Raw genomic sequence first — 25,791 nt, forward strand, 5'->3', positions numbered from 1 at the left:
ATACCACTACCTCATGTACTTTAACTTCTGGCCACCCAGTACAAGATATAAGTATGATGAACACTTTCCCACCTGATGAAACGAACCAACACAAATGTACCAAATCGAATATTTAATACAGCAAAAGGTGTATACAACATTCACTTAATTACATCTATGATTTGAAATATTGAATATGCACTTTTATGGCAAATGAGTATTCGTAGGTAAATCAACATTGAATGTCCAATCTCTGGTTGCGCAGGGAGTAAGTATACAACCTGGAATATTTAGGAAACGATAGCGAAGGTACTTAAATGATTATAGCTGGATACACTAAGGGGGGGGGGGGTCCCGCTGGTTGTAAGACAGTAGGAGGGGGGGGTTAGAGAAGCCGCTGGCGGTATCCCATCTGGCCGACGGTGTCTTGGGAGAATCCAAAGTCTTAGACACAGTGCCCACAGAACCTCGGGCCGCAGACGAATACAGCTGGACCCTCTGTGGAACGGTATCTGCCGGTCCACAACGGAGAGACGTGGTGCGACCTCACGTGTAGAGCGCCGCCTCACCTGGAGTCCTCTCCGGGGGGTAATTCCAACACTCGACAGTGTTGGCCTTTATCCATGGAATAATCAAAGCACACAAAGCATAATCCAAGAGCCGTGGAAGGCTCGCCGTCGTCGGGTAGAGTAATCCAATATACAGGTCCAGTCGCTCTTGACCCGGAGCTCCTTGGATGCAATCACCACTAGGGGTCTGACCAGCCTGGATAAGCGTCCAGATAACGTCAGGAACGATGGGGGTACTGATAACTGTAGAACTCGAACCGAACGATGCACCATACATAAATAGACTATTATTAGCTTAATAGAATACGTCCAACTCGACGGTATGGTGCCAAACTATGACCATTCAACTATTAATCTACACGATATCTCAATGCCTATTCTGGGCCAAGTAGGCCCTACTACACCGCACGTGCATCGTGGGGAGGCTTTTGCGTCTGTCACTCTGTTGGAGGGTAAAGAACTGGACTAAAAGAAAGTTCTACTTTACGAGCGCCATATATATATGCGCTATGAACAAATAGTACCATTCGTATTTCGCCCGGCATATTACTGCGCGGAACCGGGGGTTGCCTCGACATGTTAGGCGGCACGATTGAACTTGGACCTAGGGGTATGGCAACCTGGCGCCAGGTTCTCGTCCAATGGTAGAATGAAACTATTATGGGCTGTTTAGTAGAAACGGGGATATTCAATGCATATTGTACAAGGAATATACAGGGGATATCAAACGATATACAAATACAATTAAATATATATATATAAATAAATATACATATTCGGTTTAATCTGATCCTTCACAACAGCCGCCCCCTAATTAGTCCCACCTAATTAGCTAAGCAGAGACAGATTAACCGCACTCTTCCACTCAAGGTCCGCTGTAAGGTCAGTCAACTCACAAAGTCATAGGGTCATGGTCATCATCGATAGTATCTGGGAGTCGGGGCAGTTCTATGAGCCTCGCCACGGGCCGTGTGTAGGTGCGCCCTTGGACGAGTACTTCAGCTGCTCGGACCTTGCCATCGGCACCGGTGATCACTTTGCTTACGCGGCCAGCCGGCCACATAGCTCTGGGGAGTGACTGGTCAACTATCATGACGACTGTTCCTTCTGTCAAATTGTCTCTCTCTTTTACCCACTTCTGGCGGGTCTGTAGAGACGGTAGGTAGTGAAGTAGGAAGCTGCTCCAAAACTTGTCAGCTAGTACTTGGCTGTACCTCCACATTCTTCGGCCGTTCGCTTCTTCGGGCCTGTACATTGTCTGGGGTAGCGCGGGGTCCAGCCGCCCCATTAGGAGTGTGTGGGGGGTGACTGGGTCGACATCTGCTACATCACTGGAGACGTAACCGAGGGGCTTTGAGTTCAATACTCCCTCGATCTCCGTGAGGACTGTCATTAGGACTTCCTCTGCCACAGTCTGGGCTCCGAGTACGGCATACAGGGCTGTCTTTATAGAACGTACTTCTCATTCCCAGGTTCCACCGAAGTGGGGTGCGTTCGGGGGATTAAACTGGAAGTCAACCTGGGCTGGAGCGAGGTGGGTCTTAAGTTCTGGGCCCATAGCTTGGAAGCTCTCTCTCAGCTCTCTTTCTCCGCCTTTGAAGTTGGTCCCGTGATCAGACAACAATGTAGACGGTTGTCCTTTCCGTGATATGAATCTCCGGAAGGCCATAAGGAATGAGCCTGTGCTCATGGTCGGAAGGAGCTCGATATGTATCGCTCTGGTGGTCATGCATTTGAATACAATACCCCACCGCTTCTCGGTGCCTCTTCCTCTCTTTATATACAACGGGCCAAAACAGTCCATGCCTGTGGAGTGGAATGGCTTGTCGCCGATTCGGAGGCGACAGGGGGGTAGGTCAGCCATCCGTGGTATGCTGGGCTGCGCGCGCCACTTACGGCAGTCTAGACAGGTTCGCTGGAAGCGCCGTACTGCTTCTCTCCCTTGCAATATCCAATAACGACGTCTGATCTCCGCGAAGACTCTCTCTGCTCCTGCGTGGTGCACATCCTCGTCGTATTTCTTTATGATCAGCTCTGTGACCTTGTGTCGGCTGTTCAAGACGATCGGGTGCTTAATGTCATCTGGTAGATCGGGGGCTCTCCGCAGGCGACCACCCACTCTGATGAGATTATGTGCGTCACTCTCTGGTGCCAGGTGAATCAGTCTGCTGTCTGATGGGACGGGGTTTCCTCCCTGTAGACAGTCTAGCTCATCGGGGAACGAGTCTCTCTGTAGTAGAAGAAGTTCTGCTTCTTCGTAGTCAGCTGCTGACATGTCAGTGGTGGACTGAATCTCTGGGTGGTGCCGCAGGAATGTTCTTTGTTGCGCACTCTCTAGGGTAATGCAGTCATCTATGTTCGGGTCTGTGGAGGCGACAGTGCTCAGTCCACAGAACATAGGCTTCTTGTTCTCAGCCTCCTCTCTACTTGCTTCCCTCGGGGTGGGCGTAGGCCAATCTCCTTCCGGGAGCTGGAGGAATGCTGGTCCGTCACTGTAGATGTTGCGACGGGTTAGGTCATCCAGGGACATTCCCCGGGTGATGACGTCAGCTGGGTTGTGTTTGGTATCCACATACCTCCAGCTTGCTTCTTCTGTTAATTCTTGAATCTCGGTGACTCTGACTCCCACGAAGACTTTGTATCTGCATGAATCAGACTTAATCCATGTGAGTACTGTCGTGGAATCTGACCACAAGATTGTTCTATGCACCGGAATGGTGAGTTCACGTTGGATTAACGTGGCTAGATGCGCTCCTGCGAGGGCTGCGCAGAGCTCTAGACGTGGGATAGATTGTTGCTTACGTGGGGCTATTCTTGAGCGGGCCAGTATGAAAGCAGTGTGTATCTCTCCTCCCATCTCTTGGGCACGCAAATAGGCAACCGATCCGTAGGCTACTTCGGAGGCGTCGCTGAAGACGTGTAACTCAATCTCGCATGTCTCTGGCCTCACTGTGGATGGGAAGTAGCTGCGGCGTATATTGACACCTGGGAGTGAGCGGAGTTCCGTCTCCCACTCTCTCCATGTTGAGGCAAGGTGTGCGGGTATTGGGTCGTCCCAGCCCTGGTCCTTGTCCCATAGTGCTCGTACAATCATCTTTGCCCTGGTGGTGTAAGGTAGAATACATCCCAGCGGGTCATATTGTCTGGCGAGTGTTCTGTACACACTCCGTCTGGTGGTCGGTATCGCCGCCGACCTTCCTTGCTCTGGAGCCAAGGGTTTGTGTCTATAGTGGAGCGAGTCTGTTTTGAAGCGCCAGACTAATCCTAGTGTCATTTCTTGGGCTTCTCCTGGGATTGTCGCCATCCAGGTCTCGCTGCTGGCAGCCTTGTCTGCGGAGGAGAGGCTGCGCAATACGTGCGGGTCACTGCTGGCCCACTGCCTGAGATCAAAGCCTCCTTTGATTAGGGAGGCGCGTAACTTGATTAGGAGAGCCTCGGCTTCTTCTTGAGTCGAGACGCTTTGTAGACAGTTGTCTACGTAGAAACTGTTCTTCACACTGTGTTGGACCTCTTCATCTGCTGCTGGGTCCTCTGTGACGTGTTTCTGTAGTGCAAATAATACTGGGGGGTCGCTGCTGGCCTGCTGCCGGAGATCAAAGCCGTCTTTGATCAGGGAGGCGCGGAGCAGCGCACGGCGTCGCCAGTCTATTTTCTTCTCGACAGGCTGCAGGAGTGTGGTGTCTCCTTTCTTCTCGACATGCTGCAGGAGTGTGGTGTCTCCTGCTGTCGTTCTGGAGTGGAAGCAGCTAGTGGCTGCTGTTCGGTTGAGAGATTTAGCGAGGGGGCCTTGTAATGTCCATCCTAGGCGGGTCTCGACTGCTGCAGGACAGCCTCGGGGGCCTGTATGGACCCGGTCAATCGGGACTATGAGTTCTGCATGGTCGGAGCCTATCAACAGGGTTGGGGTAGCGCCGTCTATGAGCGGGATAGGTAATTGGCGCAGGTGCACATATTTATCCATCAACTTGGTGACAGGGTAGGTGTACTGCGATAGTCCTATTTCTTGGCTGGTGAAAGCATTTGTGATCTTGTACCGTCGCTCTGGCTGCCCGTTGGCTGCGATAGTGAAGGAGACATTCTCGCCCTTTATCGTCTTTAAATCTCTTCTTATTGTCCGAATCGTCATTTCGTTCTTGCTCCCCCGCAGTCCCAGCTGAGTCGCAGCGGAGGCGAGCAGAAGGGTCTTCTCTGACCCGTCATCAAGGACGGCGTAAGTGTCCATGACTTTATCCTGGTAGCTCAATGTCACACGGACTACCTTTAAGAGCACTTGAGCTCTGTTGCTGCTGGCGGGGTCAATGTACATGACACTTGCCTTGGTGCCGCTCCGTGGTGCAGGTATAGGCCGTCTTCCGTTACTATCGTGTAGTATATCTAGATGGGCTCCATCGCACCGGCTGCACCTTTTCTTTAGGCGGCATTCGGCTGCCATGTGGGGCCGCGCACATCGATAACAGCGCCGGTTGGACTTTATCCATTGGCTCACTTCTTCTGCATTCATCTTTGTGAATGAGTCACATTGTGACAGCCAGTGTTCTTTCTCACAGTAGGGACACGCTATCTTCCACTTCTCCTTTCTCGAGGGGATGCTGTGACTCTTACTGCTCGGTACTGACTCTGATTGGTGCATGACAGTCACCGATCTTCTTCCATCACTTATTCTCCTGGGTCCCTCTCTGGAGCTTGGCGTGCTCCGCCCGAAGGTGTCCAGTCGTAAGCTGCTGACCTCTCTCGCCAGGAAGTCGGCCAGATCAAGGAGGGATGGCTCGGGGCCGTCGGGATCTCGGTAGTCCCTCTGCCGCCGAAAGCGCTCCTGTCTTGCGGGTGGCAGCTTCTCCAAAATCCTCTCAACGTTAGAGTTGGCGTACAGCTCATGCCTGCCCTTCTCCCATTGAGCTCCCAGCATCCCCACCAGGGACTGCACTTTGATTGACAGGTCGTCTAGTGAGCAATTGTCTGTGGCTGGGGGTAGGCGGTCAATATGCCTTATCTCCTGGATTACGTAATCCCATATACGTCCATATCTTTGATCCAGCGCTGCAAGGGCCGCTGTGTATGGGGTCGAGGAGGTAGCATAGGCTAGCGCTATATTGTGCGCTCGCGGTACTTTCAGGTGCTTCAATAATATTGCATACTTGTGGCGTTCATCAGCGACATCCACCATCATTGTCTCTAAACACATCCGGAGCTCCGTGTACTGTGCTCGACTCTCATAGGCGAAGTCTGGGAATGACGGCGTGGCGTTGTATGACGCCGTGGATGGCTGATACATCGGCGAGCGTTGGGGGAGAGACCTCCTGGGCGAGTCCCCTCTTGCGCCTCGCTGTGGGCTGGTACTGGCAGGGTACCATGGCCCGCTGGTCCAGGTACTGTTCCTCGGGGCTGGTCGTGCGTCGTGCTCACCCGTAAATAGAGTCGGGGGTCTGTAGCGCAGCGCCGCAGGGGTATAGCCTGGACTGTATGGGACCTCCTGGTCCGGTGGAGTACTGTGCTGTCGTCGGGCTTGGTTCTCCTCTTCTCCCTCTTCTTCTTCTATCAAATCTTCCAGATCTTGTAATCGTTTATTTAGCTTCTCCGCAGTGTAGGCCGCTCCTTCCTTGTAGCTGGGTCTCGCTTGGACCGGTATGGGAAGGGGGTCTGCGGGGGGTCTAGACTCGGTCTGTTGGTCAAGTTCAGGGTCGCTTGCTCGTTGCGGTGACGCTGCTCTTGACTGCTGTCTCGACGAGTTCCTTGAGCCCCTGGCGGAGGGAGAGGGAGTTGTCCTTTTGATCAGCTGCTCTATTAGTTGCGCTTGTAGTCTGTCGCGCTCTGCGTCTCTTTGAGCACCGGCAGCGGCGCGCTGGGCGTCGGCCCGGTCTCTTGCCATATTCTCTTCCATCTGGAAGCGTCTCATCTCCAGACTTGTGCGCTGTTCTTCGCTCCGTTGCTGTGCTTGGAGGTGTTCGCGCTCGCTGGTCGCCTGTGCGTGGAGACGTTCGCGCTCGCTAAGCGTCTGTGCTTGGAGCCGATCGCGTTCGGTAGAGGCTGTCAGGCTGACGAGGAACGCCTGTTGTAGTATCCTCTCCGCTTCGCTGGGGGAAGGCGGTAGTGGAGGTGAGCCGCTCCTGCGTGAACCGCTCCTGGGGGTACTCGTTGGGGAGTCCTGGAGCTCTAGTTCCTCGGCGCTCTCCTCTTCTTCTTCCGTGCAGAGTTCTCTCTCTGTAGGGTTGTCTTCCTCCCGGGGCGTGTCGGGGACTACTTCTTTAGTAGTGGCGGGGGGTAAAGGCATGTCAATTCCCTCCTGGTCCCCACCGTGGGCTTGGTCAGTTACATTAGGACCTACTAGGGCCTCTGTGGTCGGGGAAACCTGGTCGTTAAGGTCAGACATAATTTTACTTTCTACTTTTACCACGTTTACCGTTTGTCGAAGGCTAGGTAGTTGACTGACAGTGTAAGCCTCTAAGTACTGAGGTGTCTGTCGTCTGCGCCGCGGGCGTTCTAGGTTAGGAGGATCGTTTCGTGGAGTGTTCATCATAGGCCATTTCGATATTAATAACACTATATTAATATTACACTAGTTACCCTCCGGCTCGAAGGACCAATTGTAGCTGAGGGGTACAATTCCCTGACTGTATTGTTAGATATGATATTTAATACCACTACCTCATGTACTTTAACTTCTGGCCACCCAGTACAAGATATAAGTATGATGAACACTTTCCCACCTGATGAAACGAACCAACACAAATGTACCAAATCGAATATTTAATACAGCAAAAGGTGTATACAACATTCACTTAATTACATCTATGATTTGAAATATTGAATATGCACTTTTATGGCAAATGAGTATTCGTAGGTAAATCAACATTGAATGTCCAATCTCTGGTTGCGCAGGGAGTAAGTATACAACCTGGAATATTTAGGAAACGATAGCGAAGGTACTTAAATGATTATAGCTGGATACACTAAGGGGGGGGGGGGTCCCGCTGGTTGTAAGACAGTAGGAGGGGGGGGTTAGAGAAGCCGCTGGCGGTATCCCATCTGGCCGACGGTGTCTTGGGAGAATCCAAAGTCTTAGACACAGTGCCCACAGAACCTCGGGCCGCAGACGAATACAGCTGGACCCTCTGTGGAACGGTATCTGCCGGTCCACAACGGAGAGACGTGGTGCGACCTCACGTGTAGAGCGCCGCCTCACCTGGAGTCCTCTCCGGGGGGTAATTCCAACACTCGACAGTGTTGGCCTTTATCCATGGAATAATCAAAGCACACAAAGCATAATCCAAGAGCCGTGGAAGGCTTGCCGTCGTCGGGTAGAGTAATCCAATATACAGGTCCAGTCGCTCTTGACCCGGAGCTCCTCGGATGCAATCACCACTAGGGGTCTGACCAGCCTGGATAAGCGTCCAGATAACGTCAGGAACGATGGGGGTACTGATAACTGTAGAACTCGAACCGAACGATGCACCATACATAAATAGACTATTATTAGCTTAATAGAATACGTCCAACTCGACGGTATGGTGCCAAACTATGACCATTCAACTATTAATCTACACGATATCTCAATGCCTATTCTGGGCCAAGTAGGCCCTACTACACCGCACGTGCATCGTGGGGAGGCTTTTGCGTCTGTCACTCTGTTGGAGGGTAAAGAACTGGACTAAAAGAAAGTTCTACTTTACGAGCGCCATATATATATGCGCTATGAACAAATAGTACCATTCGTATTTCGCCCGGCATATTACTGCGCGGAACCGGGGGTTGCCTCGACATGTTAGGCAGCACGATTGAACTTGGACCTAGGGGTATGGCAACCTGGCGCCAGGTTCTCGTCCAATGGTAGAATGAAACTATTATGGGCTGTTTAGTAGAAACGGGGATATTCAATGCATATTGTACAAGGAATATACAGGGGATATCAAACGATATACAAATACAATTAAATATATATAAATAAATATACATATTCGGTTTAATCTGATCCTTCACAACACCGTGCATGCACATTCATCTCCCTGCACTCGTCGTAAATCACTCTTCATCAGTAACACCTCTAACAAACACTTCGACACCTCTCTCAATTGATGAGAGCCGTATACCACCAGTCCCCTCGACACCTCACTCAAGCGCGGACAGCCCTCCTGTACATACAGGTCGTGGCATAACTGAAGTACATAACAGAGAACTTTTTAATAATACAGAGATAAGAGAGTACTTCAACTTACAACCAACGAATGGCGTACCAGACTTCCGTATATTCCATAATAATGTCGTGGCCACCATGGACCGTATGTTAACAAGACTCCTAAGTGATACAAATGATAATGATAGCATACAGGTATCGTTAACAGGAGAGGGGGTGGGAGACGAGGTCTATAAATTCCTACGAAACGGCAGTGAGAATCTTAATGATTTTTACCAGATACTCGAACAGTTAGTGCAATCAAATCAAGCACTGCTCGCTGATACGTCTTTACAGCTAGTAGCCCAGATAGTGCGCTGCCCTACGGGGGAGGGGGCCAAAAGAAAAATCGAGGGTCTATTAAGTAGCGAAGTCCTCCCTAAGAAGAGACGTTTCTTAAACATCATAAGTAACCCAAACGATCAACAATGCTTCGCAATGAATGTGGCAATGCTCCTAGATCCATCTATAAATCAGGATGTGGCTTACCTGCGCGGCAGAGATTTACATAAACTTGCAAATGTCGCTGAAGGGGGTGTGGGTTTCACCGATATACAACGCTTCGAGAGGGCTCTAAATCGTCCTATAGTTGTATTCTTCCGAAATGCTAAAGGTTTCTCGCATTATAAATCGGGGTTTGAAGGACCAGAACCTGGCTTGCATTTATTGTTACATTGTGAACATTACTACGGTATAACCAAACTAAATTTGTTTTTGGGTACATCGTACGTGTGTCCTGGATGTTTTGCTGGGTACAATAGAAAGGGAGCGCACAGTTGTAAGACTACCTGCAGTATTTGTCACAACGTTCAATGTCATACCAAGCCTAAAGCGTTACAGAAATGTAAAGACTGTAATCGGATTTGTCAATCGTCTTTCTGTTATGATGAACATAAATCAAAGCGCTCAAATGTTCTAAAACAACGAAGTGTATGTGAAGCCAACAAAAAATGTGAAAAATGTGGTGAGATCGTCTACATCGCGGCCTCTAAACCCAAAGAACACAAGTGCAGGTTGCTTATCTGCTATACGTGTAAGGAGCCTTTAGCTGACGCGGCCGCCAGACGTGATCATAAATGTTATTTCAAAACAATACCCGTCGACACGAAGCCTAAAGCCGACATAGTGTTTTATGACATTGAGTCATTTGTGGATGGTAACTACAAACATGTACCTTATCTCATATGTACTCAGACTAATAATCGAAAAATTCATGGAAAGGACCCGATTGTGTTAAACGCTTCCTTAAACATTTTCGAAGACCACGCTTTCAAGGTTTCACGTTCATTGCCCACAATAGCAGCGGTTTCGATAGCTATCTGGTGTTAAATCCGATGGTTAAAGACGGATTAACCCCAGATCTAATCACACAAGGTAGTAAAATCCTATGTTTCGACGATAAAATATTTCAACATCGATATATTGACTCAATGTCCTTTTTACCCATGAAGCTAGGTCAATTACCTCAAGCCATGGGATTCAAGGACCAAGTGAAGGGTTATTTCCCACAATCGTTCAGCTCTCTAGAGAACCTTGAGTAAATAGGTCCTTATCCATCACCAGAGGATTATAACCCCGATCGAATGTCCTCGTCAGAACGAGAGAAATTTTTTCTCTGGTACGCTAGCGTTAAGACAGGTGTCTTTAATTTAGCATCAGAGGCGAAACGTTATTGTACCAACAACGTAGATATACTTAGCCGTGGCTGTCTGAAATTTCGGGACGATTTCATTAAAGAAACCTCAGTCGATCCTTTTCAGTCTATTACCATCGCTGCGGCCTGCTTACGAGTTTTCAAAACAAAATATCTAAAGCCAGAGACCTTAGCCATACTGGATCCCGACAACTATAGAAGTCAGAAATGTTACTCTAATGCTGCCATACAATGGCTCGAATACATGTCTAAAAAACATGCTATTTCCATAACACATGCCTTGAACAGTGGTGAGAGACAAGTGGGGCCCTACTTTGTCGATGGGTATCATGAGAGAGAGCTAGAGAGCGGTGGTAAAGAGAAACGGGCCTACGAGTTTTATGGATGTTTTTTCCATGGTTGTATAAAATGTTACAAGGCCCATGATTTGAATCCTTTGACCCGTAAACTGTATGGAGAGATGTAAACAGATAGTCTAGCTAAGATAGCTGATTTAAAAACGACGTACGGCCTCGATACAACGGTGATATGGGAACATGAATGGAAGGATTTGAAAGATACAGACTGTAATGTCCATGGTTCACATAGTTGACTTTATGTTCATAATGTTCATTGAGCTTGGTAATGTTTAGTTCTGACCTATAGAGGGCGCTCTAGGTTTTACTCCTCAAGAGCGAGACACTCGGGTGATCTTGTCAGTGCACTACGGAGAAGCAGCGGGAGGATTGTTATTTTGGTAGTTCTAGCCATAACAGCAGGAATGTGTCTGTAAGCTTGAAGACGTTCATAAAGAGTCAAACCAGGAATCAATGTGTCGGAGCCTTCATTCTAAAACTTTACACTGGCGACAAGGAGTAAAAGTTATATTTTTGTATAACCATGGCTGCTGCATTACCATCGTTCCCTACTTTTGATACAAGTGACGATCACAGCTCATCTATACGTTGGAGAAAGTGGATACAGCGTTTTGAAAATTTCATTGTTGCGTTGGATGTCAAGGATGAAACAAGACAACATGCGATGCTTCTACATTATGCAGGGGAAGGTGTACAGGACATTTTTGATACACTGTCAGACACGGGTGACGCAAAAGACTATAAAAAAGCTAAAGATAAACTGAGTGAGTATTTTTCCCCTAAACTCAACGTCACATACGAGACTTACAAATTCAGACAAGCTATACAATTGGCTGGAGAAAGTCTCGACTCTTATCACACTAGGCTGCGACAGCTAGCAGCAACCTGTGAGTTTTCTGATGTTGGAAGAGAGATCAAAACGATGATTATCCAGACATGGACATGTAATAAGCTGCGACGTCAAGCACTACAGAAACCGGAGATGACGCTGACTGAGCTACTATCACTGGGTAGAACCATGGCACTTGCCGAGACTCAAGCATCAGGAATGGAGCAAACACGACACAGTTCGGCTCAAGGAAACATGAGGGAAGATGTTTTGGCTATGAATATGGGGAGGGGAGCTACAAATAAAAGTTGCTATAATTGCTCTGGCACTTTTCCCCATCGTGAGGAAACACCGTGCCCAGCGAGGGGGAGAACGTGTAACACCTGCGGCAAACAAGGACATTTCAAGTGCTGTCGTTCCAAACGACCACAAGGGGGCACCAGAGCACCATGGGAAAAGAGAGACCGACATGAAGTGCATTATATGCACACCAGTGACAGGGAAATCACACCAAACTCAACACATGCAGACAGAGAATCTTCTGAGGAGTATCTGTACACACTTTCTCAAACTAGATCAGACCTCCCACATGCAAACATAAAGGTTGGTGACTGCAAAATAAATGTGATGCTGGATACAGGGGCAACTGTAAATATCATTGATGAGGCAACTTACCAGAGACTGACATATAAGCCCCCACTCACCAAATGCACTGTTCCCATATTTCCCTATGGCTCTCGTAAGCCACTACCTGCCCTGGGAAAATTCACCTCGCTGGTGGAGTCCAAATCACAGTTCACAACTACAACATTCCATGTGTTACAAGGAAATAATGGCAGTTTACTCGGATATGACACTGCCAGTCAACTTGGGCTAATCAAGATTGCTAATGCCCTTCATACATCCCCAGAGCAGCAGGAACAGCTCACATCTCCACGACAACCGGTCGACAGACAGCCCACATCAGCTTGCAAACAGACAGAAGCGAATACAGTGGATGATATCCTCACTGAGTACGATGGTCTATTCCATGGATTGGGCAAGTTGGATGGGGTTCAAGTCAAGTTACACATAAATAAAGACCTTTCTACTGTCACACAACCTCATAGAAGAGTGCCGTTTCATGTGAGGAAGCGGGTTGAAGCTGAACTACAACGCCTGGAGGATCTCGATGTAATTGAAAAGGTTGATGGCCCCACTCCATGGGTTTCTCCGATAGTTGTTGTTCCAAAGCCGAAAGACCCGGAAGGTGTGCGTTTATGTGTGGACATGAGGGTACCAAATTGTGCCATCGAAAGAGAAAGACATCTCACACCCACAGTAGATGACGTGATACAGGCACTCAATGGAGCCAAGTTCTTCTCAAAGCTGGATTTAAACAGTGGATATCATCAGCTAGAACTGGATCCATCCTCACGATACATCACAACATTCTCCACTCATGTAGGGCTACGACGTTACAAGAGACTGAGCTTTGGGGTCTCGTCGGCTGCAGAGGTGTTCCAAAATGCCATTCAACAGGCCCTGGATGGCATTCCAGGAGTCATCAACCTCAGTGATGATATTCTGGTTTTTGGGGAAACCAGGGCTGCCCATGATCAAGCTCTCAGGGCAACCTTTCAGCGACTGAAAGAAAAAAACCTGACTCTCAACAAGGCCAAGTGCTCATACGCACAGACCACTCTTGACTTCTTCGGATATACGTTCTCAGATGGAGGTTTCTCTCCAGATCCTAAGAAGGTTCAGGCGATTCATGATGCTGCTGCCCCGACCAATGCAAGTGAGATACGCAGTCTCCTTGGCATGGCAAACTACAGCGCCCGATTCATAAAGGATTTTGCCACCATAACTCAACCCTTGCGAGACCTGACAAGGAAATCTGCTCATTGGACGTGGACCGAAGAACACCAGAGGTCTCTTAATGAGATGAAACGCAGCCTTACTAGTGACGCTGTGATGACCTACTTTGACCCACACAAACTAACTGAACTGGTTGTTGATGCAAGCCCAGTAGGTCTTGGGGCTGTATTGGCACAAAGGAACAGTCCAAATGAGCCGGCCAGAGTGATAAGCTATGCAAGTAGAGCACTGTCCCCCATTGAACAAAAGTATTCACAGACAGAACGTGAGGCCCTTGCTATTGTCTGGGGCTGTGAACATTTTCACATATACCTCTATGGTGCAGCCTTCACACTTGTCAGTGATCACAAACCATTGGAATGGATTTTCAATAACCCCAAATCCAAACCACCCGCTCGTATAGAGCGTTGGAGCCTGCGTCTGCAACTAGGGATGTCCCGATCACGTTTTTTTGCTCCCGATCCGATCCCGATCATGTGATTTTGAGTATCTACCGATACCGATATTTCCCGATCCGATCAAAATTATTTTTTTTATTTTTTTTTATTCAACAAACATGACCATGTTCACGTCTTAAACTCATACTGAGGCCTTAGTTTTGGTTTTAAATTGCATATCATCATTCATTTATTTATTGTCACACAGAGCAGAAGAATTTTGCCAAAACAAACCAATAGTATCCAGCTGCAGAACAGCAGACCAGCCACACTCTCAGACCCAAACGTATTTCCTTTGATTTAATTATACATCAAATGATTTATGAAGTTAACTTTTCACCTGGATAACGTCAACATTCAGGGTGAATGTAATGTGAGAAATTGGGATAAAAAAAATTTAAATAAAAATTATTTGGGTCTGAGATTGTGGCTGGTCTGCCGTTCTGCAGCTGGATACTATTGGTTTGTTTTGGCAAAATTCTTCTGCTCTGTGACAATAAATAAATGAATGATGATATGCAATTTAAAACCAAAACTAAGGCCTCAGTATGAGTTTAAGACGTGAACATGGTCATGTTTGTTAAAAAAAAAAAAAAAAAAGTAAAAAAAAAAAAAATTTTTTTTTTTTTTTTTTTTTTGTCGATCCCGATCTTCGGAAAATCACGTGATCGGCCCCGATCCCGATCACGTGATCGGATCGGGACATCCCTATCTGCAACCATACAACTACACAGTCTGTTACAAGGCTGGCAAAGACAACCCGGCGGATTACATGTCGCGCCACCCGACACAGGTATCACCCATCTCTCATGCTATGTCAGACGACGAAAGACAAGCTGAAGAATACATAAACTTTGTCACTGAAATTGCTGTACCCAAGGCGATGACACTGGCGGAAATTCAGGATGCAACCACAACTGATCCCACTCTACGTGAAGTAATTCGACTCATTAAAGATGACTCTTGGAGGTTGCTGTCTGACAAACGGGACTCTATTGATGGAGTTGACAGATCTGCTCTTGTGTCGTTCAAGAAAATAAAAGATGAACTGACAGTGACTGCTAATGGTGACACTGTACTGCGTGGCACAAAGATTGTCGTCCCCCACTCTTTACAAGTCAGAGCAATATCACTTGCACATGAAGGCCACCAGGGGGTGGTCAAAACTAAGAAGTTGATCAGGGAGAAAGTCTGGTTCCCTGGAATTGACAAGCAAGTGGAGGCAATGATAGCTGGCTGCATCCCATGTCAGGCTGTTGTGCCCAACCACACACAAGAACCCCTCTGCATGTCTGAACTGCCATCGTCACCATGGGAAAAGGTTAGTGTTGATTTCTGTGGTCCATTCCCCTCTGGGGATTATCTTTTGGTAGTTGTTGATGAATATTCAAGGTACCCAGAGGTTGAGATTCTTCAGTCCACGTCAGCCAGGGCCACTATCCCTAAACTCGACAAGATATTCTCAACACTGGGAATTCCACTGCAGGTCAAAACGGATAATGGCCCCCCCTTTCAGAGCTCGGAATTTGCAGATTTTGCAACATATTTGGGTTTTAAACACAGAAAGATAACTCCATTGTGGCCTCAGGCGAATGGAGAGGCAGAACGGTTCATGCGCACCTTGGAGAAGAATATACGGGCTACACATGTTGAAGGTCGTCCATGGAAACAGACTCTATATGCATTTCTACGCAACTACCGTGCCACGCCACACTGCTCCACTGGGATGGCTCCAGCTGATGTGCTGTTTGGTAGGCCTCTGAGGATCAAGCTACCCACGCCTGCTGTCCACTATCAGTCTCCGACTGATGCAAAAATACGACGAGCAGATGCAATGGCGAAGGACAGGATGAAACATAATGCGGAAAGGAGGCGCCATGTGGTTCCTTTGGCTCTGAGGGCTGGTGATAGAGTTCTCTGTCGTCAAAAGAAGGAAGGGAAGCTATGCCCTGCTTACAATCCCCACCCATACAAGATCATCGCGATCAAAGGCTCCATGGTGACAGCTAAACGTAACAATCATGTCATCACCAGAAACTCATCCCACTTTAAGAATTTACCTAAGGTGGATGATCACCACTCTCAATCAGCTGACATGCAAGGTGTCATAGACTGGACTGAAATAGATCCTCACTACACTGCAGAACGTGTATGCCCTGACAGCCCCAGGCCACAGCCACCTGGTCACAGGTACCCAGTGAGGGAAAGCAGAAGACCCCCATCATACCTCACTGACTTTGAATAATGTGCATAATGTAATAATGTTCTAAAATACATTGTTGAGTTCAACTAATGTGTAGTTATTGTTAAAGAAAAGAAATGTAAGGAAAGGAGGGTTGTAATGTCCATGGTTCACATAGTTGACTTTATGTTCATAATGTTCATTGAGCTTGGTAATGTTTAGTTCTGACCTATAGAGGGCGCTCTAGGTTTTACTCCTCAAGAGCAAGACACTCGGGTGATCTTGTCAGTGCACTACGGAGAAGCAGCGGGAGGATTGTTATTGTGGTAGTTCTAGCCATAACAGCAGGAATGTGTCTGTAAGCTTGAAGACGTTCATAAAGATTCAAACCAGGAATCAATGTGTCGGAGCCTTCATTCTAAAACTTTACACAGACGTACAAGTCATAGCTTTCCTAGAACAATACCCGGCCAGTCTAACCGAGGAATCTTTGAACCCTCGAAATGTTTTTTATGGAGGTCATACATCTGCTATAAGACTATGTTACATAACCACACCTGATGAGACAATATCGTACAATGACGTGTGTTCTTTATATCCGCACGTGATGCGCAGTTCCGAATATTTCGACCCCACCGGACACCCCGTTATTATACGAAGCGATTTCAAAGACCTAAAAATTTATTTTGGGTTGATCAAAGCCACCGTCATACCCCCTAGAGCAGGGGTGCCCAACCTTTTTTGAACCAAGATCTACTTTTTTATTTACCACCTAGCCCGAGAGCTACCAGCCAAAATTGTATATTGTAAGCCGTCATTTGAGGCTTTATAAAAGCAGCATAATGAACACAAATCTGTCAGTGCCGAGTCCGACCTCATCTTAAATAACAAACAGCATTGCTTGTTGTAGTTAACAAAGCGAGGAAGAGTTGATTTAGCAAAAACAAATTTTTCTTTTCTTTTTTATTTTTTAATAATCAAATTTTATTAATCAAGATCTACTTGAAATCAGCCCGCGATCTACCTGTCGATCGCGATCGACTGGTTGGGCACCACTGCCCTAGAGGGTTATACTTTCCGGTATTGCCCTACCGAGGGAACGGTAAACTCCTTTTCCCCTTGTGTCGAACGTGCGCTCTCGTGAACAATCAGAATACTTATTGCCTACACACAGATGTAGAGCGATCATTAACAGGTGTATGGATTACCCCTGAGTTTAACAAAGCTATAGAGTTAGGTTATCGCGTAGCAGAAATCCATCAAGTATGGGATTTCGCGGAACGTAGTAATGATATCTTTGCCTCTTAAATCCAAGCTTTTCTGAAGGGCAAGACTGAAGCGAGCGGTTATCCCCCTGATGTGGTCACCGAGGTTGATAAAGATCGATACATAGCCGAATACCAGAGACGCGAGGGTATACTGCTAGATAAAGCATCAATCTCCTCGAACCCTTCAAAGAGGTGTCTGTTCAAATTGATGTTGAATTCTTTTTGGGGGAAATTCGCGCAACGCTCTAATTTACCACACACGGTACTCTTAAGAGACCCTTCCGAGTTTTATTATCAGAAGAGTACAATGTTAAATATATGTCCTTCCTTAGCGATGAGGTGGCATTAGTTCAATGGTGTTACACAGAACGTCATCTTCTCAATCAAAGAAACACCAACATTTTCATCGCATCCTTTGTGACAGGCTACGGACGTATGCACCTACATAGCTATCTGCATAAACTTGGCGAAGATGTTTTATATCACGATACTGATAGTGTGATTTATAAGACAGATAAGGATGGCGAGAGTTTACCCCTGGGTTCCTACCTAGGCGAGTTGACTAGTGAGCTACGACCGGGGGAATCTATCATAGACTGGGTAACTTGTGGACCAAAGTCATACGCCTATCGTACTAACCAAGATAATGTTGTTTTGAAAGCAAAAGGAATAACACAAATTTACGAGAGCTGTAAACAGGTTTCATTTGGGGGGATGTGTGGTTTAGTTGAAAACTATCTAAACCCTGACCCTTCTGCACCAGAGCATATCCTATACGCTCCCCATTTCAGCATAAATAGATGTAAAAAGGATCTATCTCTCTCTAATGCCTCAGTCTTAAAAAAAGTCAGAGTGGTTTACGATAAACGAAGGTTATACTCTAACGGTACCACAAGACCTTTTGGGTATTGGGTATCATTTGACCCCCACGTCCGCTCCATCGTAAAAATATCCTACTTTCACCTCCGCAACATCGCAAAAATATGTCACTGCCTCTCCCCCCCCGCTGCTGAATCCCTCATTCACGCCTTCATCTCCTCCCGCCTGGACTACTGCAACTCCCTCCTCACTGGTATCACCTCCCGCTCCCTCCATAAACTGCAAATGGTCCAAAATTCAGCCGCCCGCCTCCTCACTAACACCCGGTCCTGCGAACACATCACTCCTGTCCTCCACTCCCTCCACTGGCTCCCGATCAAACACTGCATTAACTTTAAAACACTACTCCTCACCTTCAAAGCCCTCCACAGCCTGCCCCCCCCCTACCTGACTGATCTCCTTCTCCCCTACCGCCCCACCCGTTCCCTCCGGTCCTCCTCCACTGCCTCCCTCACTGTCCCGACATCCAAGCTTAAAAACTTCGGAGATCGGGCCTTCTCTCGCACTGCACCCCGACTCTGGAACTCCCTCCCCCAGTCCATCAGAGACTCCCCTACACTCTCCACCTTCAAAGCTCGCCTCAAAACCCACCTGTTCTCCCTTGCCTTTAACCCCCCCCACCCCTAAACCCCCCCCTCCCCTCCAACCTGATTGATGTCTGTCTCCAGTCTTTTTTGTGCTATCAGGCTGTCTCCCCTGTTCCCCCCATGGTCTCATGTTCGTTTTGTTTCTTTGCTTTCGTTTCTTTGTTTGTACTCCTGCTCCCGACTACTGTCAGCGACTTCGGGTTATTGAGAAGCGCTATATAAATTAAATGAATTATTATTATTGAGAGAGTAAAAATGGCCTTTACAGCAGAATATGATTTCGACCCCCGTTTAGAGCTTCCTATGTCTACAATTATAGCAGGCCCGAGTGGCTGTGGAAAAACATATCTTGTACAGAAATGATTGCAACATTGTAAAGAATCCTTGTCGAATGTACCTGATAATATCGTGTGGATTTATGATTGTTACCAACCAATGTATGATGACTTGCTGAAAACAATAAAAATCACTTTTGTCAAAGGGTTACCAGAATCATTCAACAATGAGACATTGTTCCCTAGCAGTATGGAACATCACCTAATTATTCTCGATGATATGGTATTCTCAGCGGGAGAGCATCTCGAAGTGGCTAAAATGTTCACCCAGTACAGACATCATCGTAAAATTAGTGTAATAATGCTTACACAGAATCTATTTCAACAGGGTAAACATAATCGCACAATTAGTCTTAATGCAAGCTACTTGATTTTATTTAAAAACCCTCGAGATAGATTACAACTTTCAGTATTAGCGGGTCAAATGTATCCGGGCGAGCGCTCTATCCTATTGGACAGTTTCAAAGAGGCTACAATGCAACCGTATTCCTATCTATTAATAGATCTGCGACCACATTGCCCCGATCAGTTGCGACTTAGAACCGGCTTACTACCCCAGGAAGGACCACCCATAGTATACATTAGAAAATAGGGAACATGTCGTGTCGTATAAGGTCTCATATGTCCGTATTGAAAGCTTTATATAACACATCCCCTGCCATTCGAAAGCAGATGCTGGCTAGATCTTCACCAGATCTATTAAGATGTATGTGTGAGATAGCATTAAATGTCCTGAAAGATGTTATACCCCTTAAAAACGCCCACACACACAAACTACGAAGAAAAAAGAAAATGCTAAAGATATTAGCTTATAGCAAAGTTAATCTTTCTAAAAAGAGAAGGGCCCTTATGCAAACAGGGGACAGTTTTTTTATACCATTACTTAGCACGGCCATCACATTTCTGGCGTCTTTATTCACAAAAAAAAGCTAATAATGAGTAGCATGCAGAAAATGATTCTTATCCCTAAAAGTCAATGGATCCAGGCCTCATCCAGCGGGGTTATCACTCCTATTAACATCGCTGATAAAGCTTCAGATAAATTACATACAGGGATGTACAATATTCTGAACGATATTACAGATAAAGAGGAACATGTGCTGTCTCCAGTTGACACCAACGCATCGCGATTACATAATCCGACTGTCTATGCAACGGATTCGGAAAAAGCTAAAAAGATGAATATTCTTCTGCATCGATATCTAGGCTTACTTAGACAGAAAGAGCAAGATACCCACAAGCCTGCACCTTTGGATACACTGATGGAAAGGCCAGAGGTCAGAAACCCTCACGATATAGAACAATTTGTTTCTGCACTCCCCGTTAGAAGTCAAGTAAAGGCACGGTTTATCCTACAACAACTAAATGTTCTACCCAACGAATCATGGAATCTTAGAGGCGAGTTTATTCATAATGGCACAATCATTAAGGGGTCTCACATATTGGACTATCTAAAAACTCTGACCAGTATCTCTAAACATTCTACACCAGGCCCTGGTTATGATGTATTTCTACAAACCTTATCTGAGGTTAATATACCTTTATCATATATATAGGAAATAAAGAGGCACGTAATTCATTGAATGCTCTAAAGACTTGCTCTGGTGCTAATGAGAAGAGAGCTCTCTACGACATGAATTCACCCTCTGAAACTCCTATGCCCTGAAGAAAGAAGAGATGGATTAATGAACCAACTGGGTAAAGATCTAATATTAGAAATTGGCTCAGTGTGTGAAATGCATTTATGTTTTGTATTTTTAAATAAAAACAACAAAAAATACTTTCAGAATGTGTGTTTTATTATATTTGTTACATACGTTCATTTAACATTCTTAAACTACAACACACTTGTCTATGGATACCTCTGCATTTTAATATACATTTCTTATATTTTAAGAAAAATTTACTGACTAGGAGGTCATTTCTCAAAGTGTCCCCTGTATAATGTTTAAATATGATATCGTTCAGACTGTATCCTCTTGCTCGTTGACATAGAAAATATACATACGAGTTGAATAATAATAGGATTCTGTAACATTTTGTTCTAGAAATTCTCTGATGTGTGAAGGATATGCTTTAGAATTCGGACTGAGCCCGAAGGAATAAAAAAAGACACCCTCTCGCTCGTTATCAAGACTCACAGCGAGCCAGTGCACCCCGGGTTTATTGCTAGAATCTGTATTAACAATAAAATAGAAGGGTCTAATCAGTGTATTCTGTAAATTGCTTTTTAACTCATCACAGGCCCATACACCTTGAAAATGAGACCCCAACAAGGATGAACATAACGTTTGTAATTCTACATTATTCATTTTCTAATAATAGTCTACCAACACTTGTCGTCGGTCATTGATTTCAAGAATTGAGTCAAAACAAGCATATACGATCAGAGTTGCAGTGGTGTGCAAAGGCTGTTGGAATCTCATCTCCAGATGTTGATTCCCTGTAGATGCGGGTGAGGATGCTAACCCATCCTCGTCAGGGTCCAGATTAAAATAATACAAGCCATATCCTGCTAGAAAGTCACTTCGATCAAAAATCAGAGCAGAATCCTTCAGATGTCGGCCTGTGGCTGTGAATAAACTGTAGAACTCCCTAACAGCATTCCCCTGTGCAAACTGAGGTTGATACGCTTTTGAAGGGATCTGTCGACCGTCTTGACTTAAGGCTGCATATTCCAAATTAAAATTCTGAAAATTAAAAGGATTTCTAGTAGGTACACCGTTATAGGCCTCGTGCTCGACTAAAGTTAGTATTACGTACTTTGGCAGTAACCCCAGGAAAATATTCTTGTGGGTCGATACTCTAGAATTAATAGGAATCGAGAAGGTCTTTACATTAATACGTGATAATGGATATAGTGCATTCCCCTTCTGTAACGCTGATGCGTGACCTAACTGTACAGCCGGCGATATTACAACCTTCTTGACGAATAATGTAGCACTAATAATATGTAGAATGTAACCCCCATCGGCCGCTGACATTATACAGAAATCGTCTTTAGCCCTAGTGAGCTTTAATTTTAAATCAACCTTATTTAACAATAGACGATCGCTAGAAAATATATCTGAATGGATTCCACACAGGAGATGAAACTCTCTGGATAAAGCACATTCGTGACCCCTGATTTTCAACCCCTTATTTCCCCCTGCATCTGTTAAACGTATATCCTCCATAGCCCCGGCAGTATCTTTAGGGAATAAACCAGTAGTGAACTGACTATTCAAACTATCCGGGGAGTAATTTAATAATGTCTCAATCATAGCCCTATAGGGATGTGTAGAGCTAGACTGACTGATTAAACGATCCTGCACAGTGACATCCACTTGGCAACATTTTTTATTTAGAGGGTAGTTGATTAGAGAGACGTTAGCATCGGCGGCCAGATTACTACCATCAGGATTGGTGATCTTGGCCTTTAAATATAATAACGTATTATTGAGATCCAAGTATCTCTCTCCTTCACCGGGTATATGAAATTCTATAGGTGAATCCCTAGTTAGAGCTGTTATGGGTGATATTTCAATATAATCGCTTTGTTCGATCAATAACTGTGTATATGGGGCTGCAAAGATATCCAGCTCGGATCTTGAACATTCTTGCGACCTATGGTGAATCATTCTTCAGTTCGAATATATCCTTTTCACGGACACGTTTCTTCGTCGGACGTCTCCTCTGACTAACGGCCCTAGCTCTACCTTTCTTCTTTTTATAAGACCCCTTATTCTTCCTAGCTGTCGATCTGCATCCAGGCGGTATCCTTCCTCTCGATGACCTCACACCATACCCGGAACCGCTTTGTTCACCCATTGTAGGAAAGCCCTGTTAATAAGACTACTTTGTCCTGTAATAGCCCTTTAATATGTTGTTGTTGACAGGAAAGGGTAATTGATTTATGCCAGTGTAATCGTTCAGCGTGATGTGCCCAGCTAGTGTTTGCACTCTAGTCTTCTGATAACGTTACTGGCCCTTTAAGAGTTTCTCCCTCGAATGTGTGCGCAAGCTGTTCTCTGTGCTGCTGTCTGATGGTGCGGCTGCGGCAGCAGTAAGATCTGTCCCTTTGAGGAACGTGTGCGTAAATGACACGTGAGTACAGTACTCTGTTTAGTCCTGCCTAATTCATTCCTTCAGCTTACTCTACCCTTACAGTATGTTCACATTGATCTATTCCTGTCGACGCTGTTTCTCTCTGTTCTCGAGAGGCTGCGCCGTTAGCTTAGCCGCAGGTTAGCCAGCCTATGCTGCCTGCTAGTGATATGCTGCGTGGTTAGCTTAGCCGCAAGTTAGCTAGCCTATATAACTATAACTCACTCACTACCTCTAGTGAATAGAATGTATCTTAAACACCTGGTTTACAGTCCGCCATGTTAGGCTGTTTTAGATGTCTATACTCAAAATAGGCTGATTCGACAGGTATATTGTACCAGGTATGTGGATAGGTTATTTCTGCCAGACCCACTAGCCATTCTCCTTTTAAATGTAGGACTTTAGCTAGATTAATATTGAAACTGGAGCACTTATTCTTGGGGAAAACTCTCATGCATGCGTTGGAAGGGAGCGTGACGTAAAACCCTTCCATTATGATAATATGATGAATTATGAATTCCTCCTTCAAAGTTTAGGATTATATAAGGACAATGTTCATACAGGTGTGAGAGTACTCTTTAAAGGGGAACTCCACTTTTTTTGGAAATTAGCTTATTTAACATCTTCCCTGGAGTTAGACAAGAAGATGCATACCTTTTTTGTCTCTGTGCGTGCATTTTAGCTTTGGGAATAGACGCTCCGTTAGCATAGCTTAGCTTCATCACTGGAAGTGAGGCAGGACAGTAGCCTTACAGTGCCTTACAGTGTATTGCAAGGTCTGACATTGACCAAACTTGATATGCATGACCTTGGTGGGCTCTAGGTCAACTCCTGAAAAGGGGGTCAATGTCAGACCTTGCAATCAAAAGTTAGGGGGCGCACTGAAATTATGGCAAGGGTTATTAGCCCCCTAACTTTTTATTGCAAAGTCTGACATTGACCCCCTTTTCAGGAGTTGACCCTCCCCTGTCACGAACGCTGTTTCTTGCCTCCCACAAGCCGGCTGCAATGTGGACTAAGTCATACATAGCACAAGTCCCCTCCGGTACTTGAGGTAACAGCAGTCGCATCTTTTCACCTGCGCAGCTCGATCTCTCAGTGGCGAAGAGTAACGCGTGGGAGGCTCACGCTGCCCCCGACACTTCCTGATTCTACTGCGCAGGCGCACCAACCGACCTGTAGGAGTCGCTGTCCACAACGCCCGATCCCCACCCATCAGTTTCCCACCCCCTAATACGGCCAATGTGTATTAGTACGGACGACCAGCTAAACTGAAAGCAATGTGGAGTGCTGGGCGAGCCCAGCGTCTCCAGTATTCGTGGCGAGCGCCTTTTGTTGCCAGAACTCTCTCTCACTTAAATAGATCTCGGGCTTTCTTCCAACGCCTTGGAAGTCCGCCAAAGCCATTTTATAGATCGCAACTCTGTCTAATCGTCCATCATACTCCAGACTTAATACACCATCGGAGACCGGCCACACTTCCCGTCCATATCTGCATGGTGCCTGCAGCAATGCTTTAATACGAGCAAGTCTGTCTGATGTGTGTATAACGGGTGTAGACATATTGTCAGCCATTATGTTCTAGGGTTTCTCTAAGAGGGGATTTTCTAAATATATTGTTTTTTATACAACGGCCACATCTATGTCACGCGTAATATCACACACCCCCCATAAACACAGACATATACCTATAACACTGCCTATACAGACGCCCACAAAGCCTACCCGTATCAGTAGCTTATTAACAGTATCTAGGGAGATAATACTATTTTGATCACATTCTGAGAGATCTACTGTAGTCACGTCTTCTCTGGTTTCTGTATGCTGTGTTGTTGTTGACATATTAACCTTGATTTATAACTAAGATAATAACGCTGTGTTGTGAGAGATATTCGCAAGGATGATTATCTGGTGTGCTCACACCTCTGACTGCTGTTAACAACTCACCCCTCGCTGTAACCACCGGACCGTATTAACGATACATTCAAACCCTAGACCCCAGCTGTAAAAACATTATGGATCACCAACCATGGTTCACTTTGACACCCCCAAGATCACTAAGGGAATACATCATTAGGGTTCAGATTGGTTGCCATGATCTGAAACACCCATATATTTTCTTTTATTTACACATTTGCTTAAACAAACTCTTCCATATTCTACACACATTACATTTGTAATTTTCTTTTCTGAACACAAGTGTCTAAACACTCTCATGCATCTGGCTTTATCCAAGCAAACACACACACACACACACACACACACACACACACACACACACACACACACACACACACACACACACACACACACACACACACACACACACACACACACACACACACACACACACACACACACACACACACACACACACACACACACACACACACACACACCTTAGGGGCCATGAATCCTTACTCTTTCTCCCCCCAGAAAAAGAGGAAGTTAGACAAAGTCATAAATACATAGCCCAGCTTGACAGAAGTTTTAGACTTAGTGATTCGCTGATCTCTTTAGTTTCTCCCGCCTTCTAAACTCGTAAATCAATACTCACCAGGATTCTGACAGAAGTTTCAGGCTGCCTGATTCGCTGAGCTACG

The sequence above is a fragment of the Notolepis coatsorum genome (assembly GCF_963971535.1).
Source record: "Notolepis coatsorum genome assembly, chromosome: 7".
NCBI classification, from domain to species: domain Eukaryota; kingdom Metazoa; phylum Chordata; class Actinopteri; order Aulopiformes; family Paralepididae; genus Notolepis; species Notolepis coatsorum.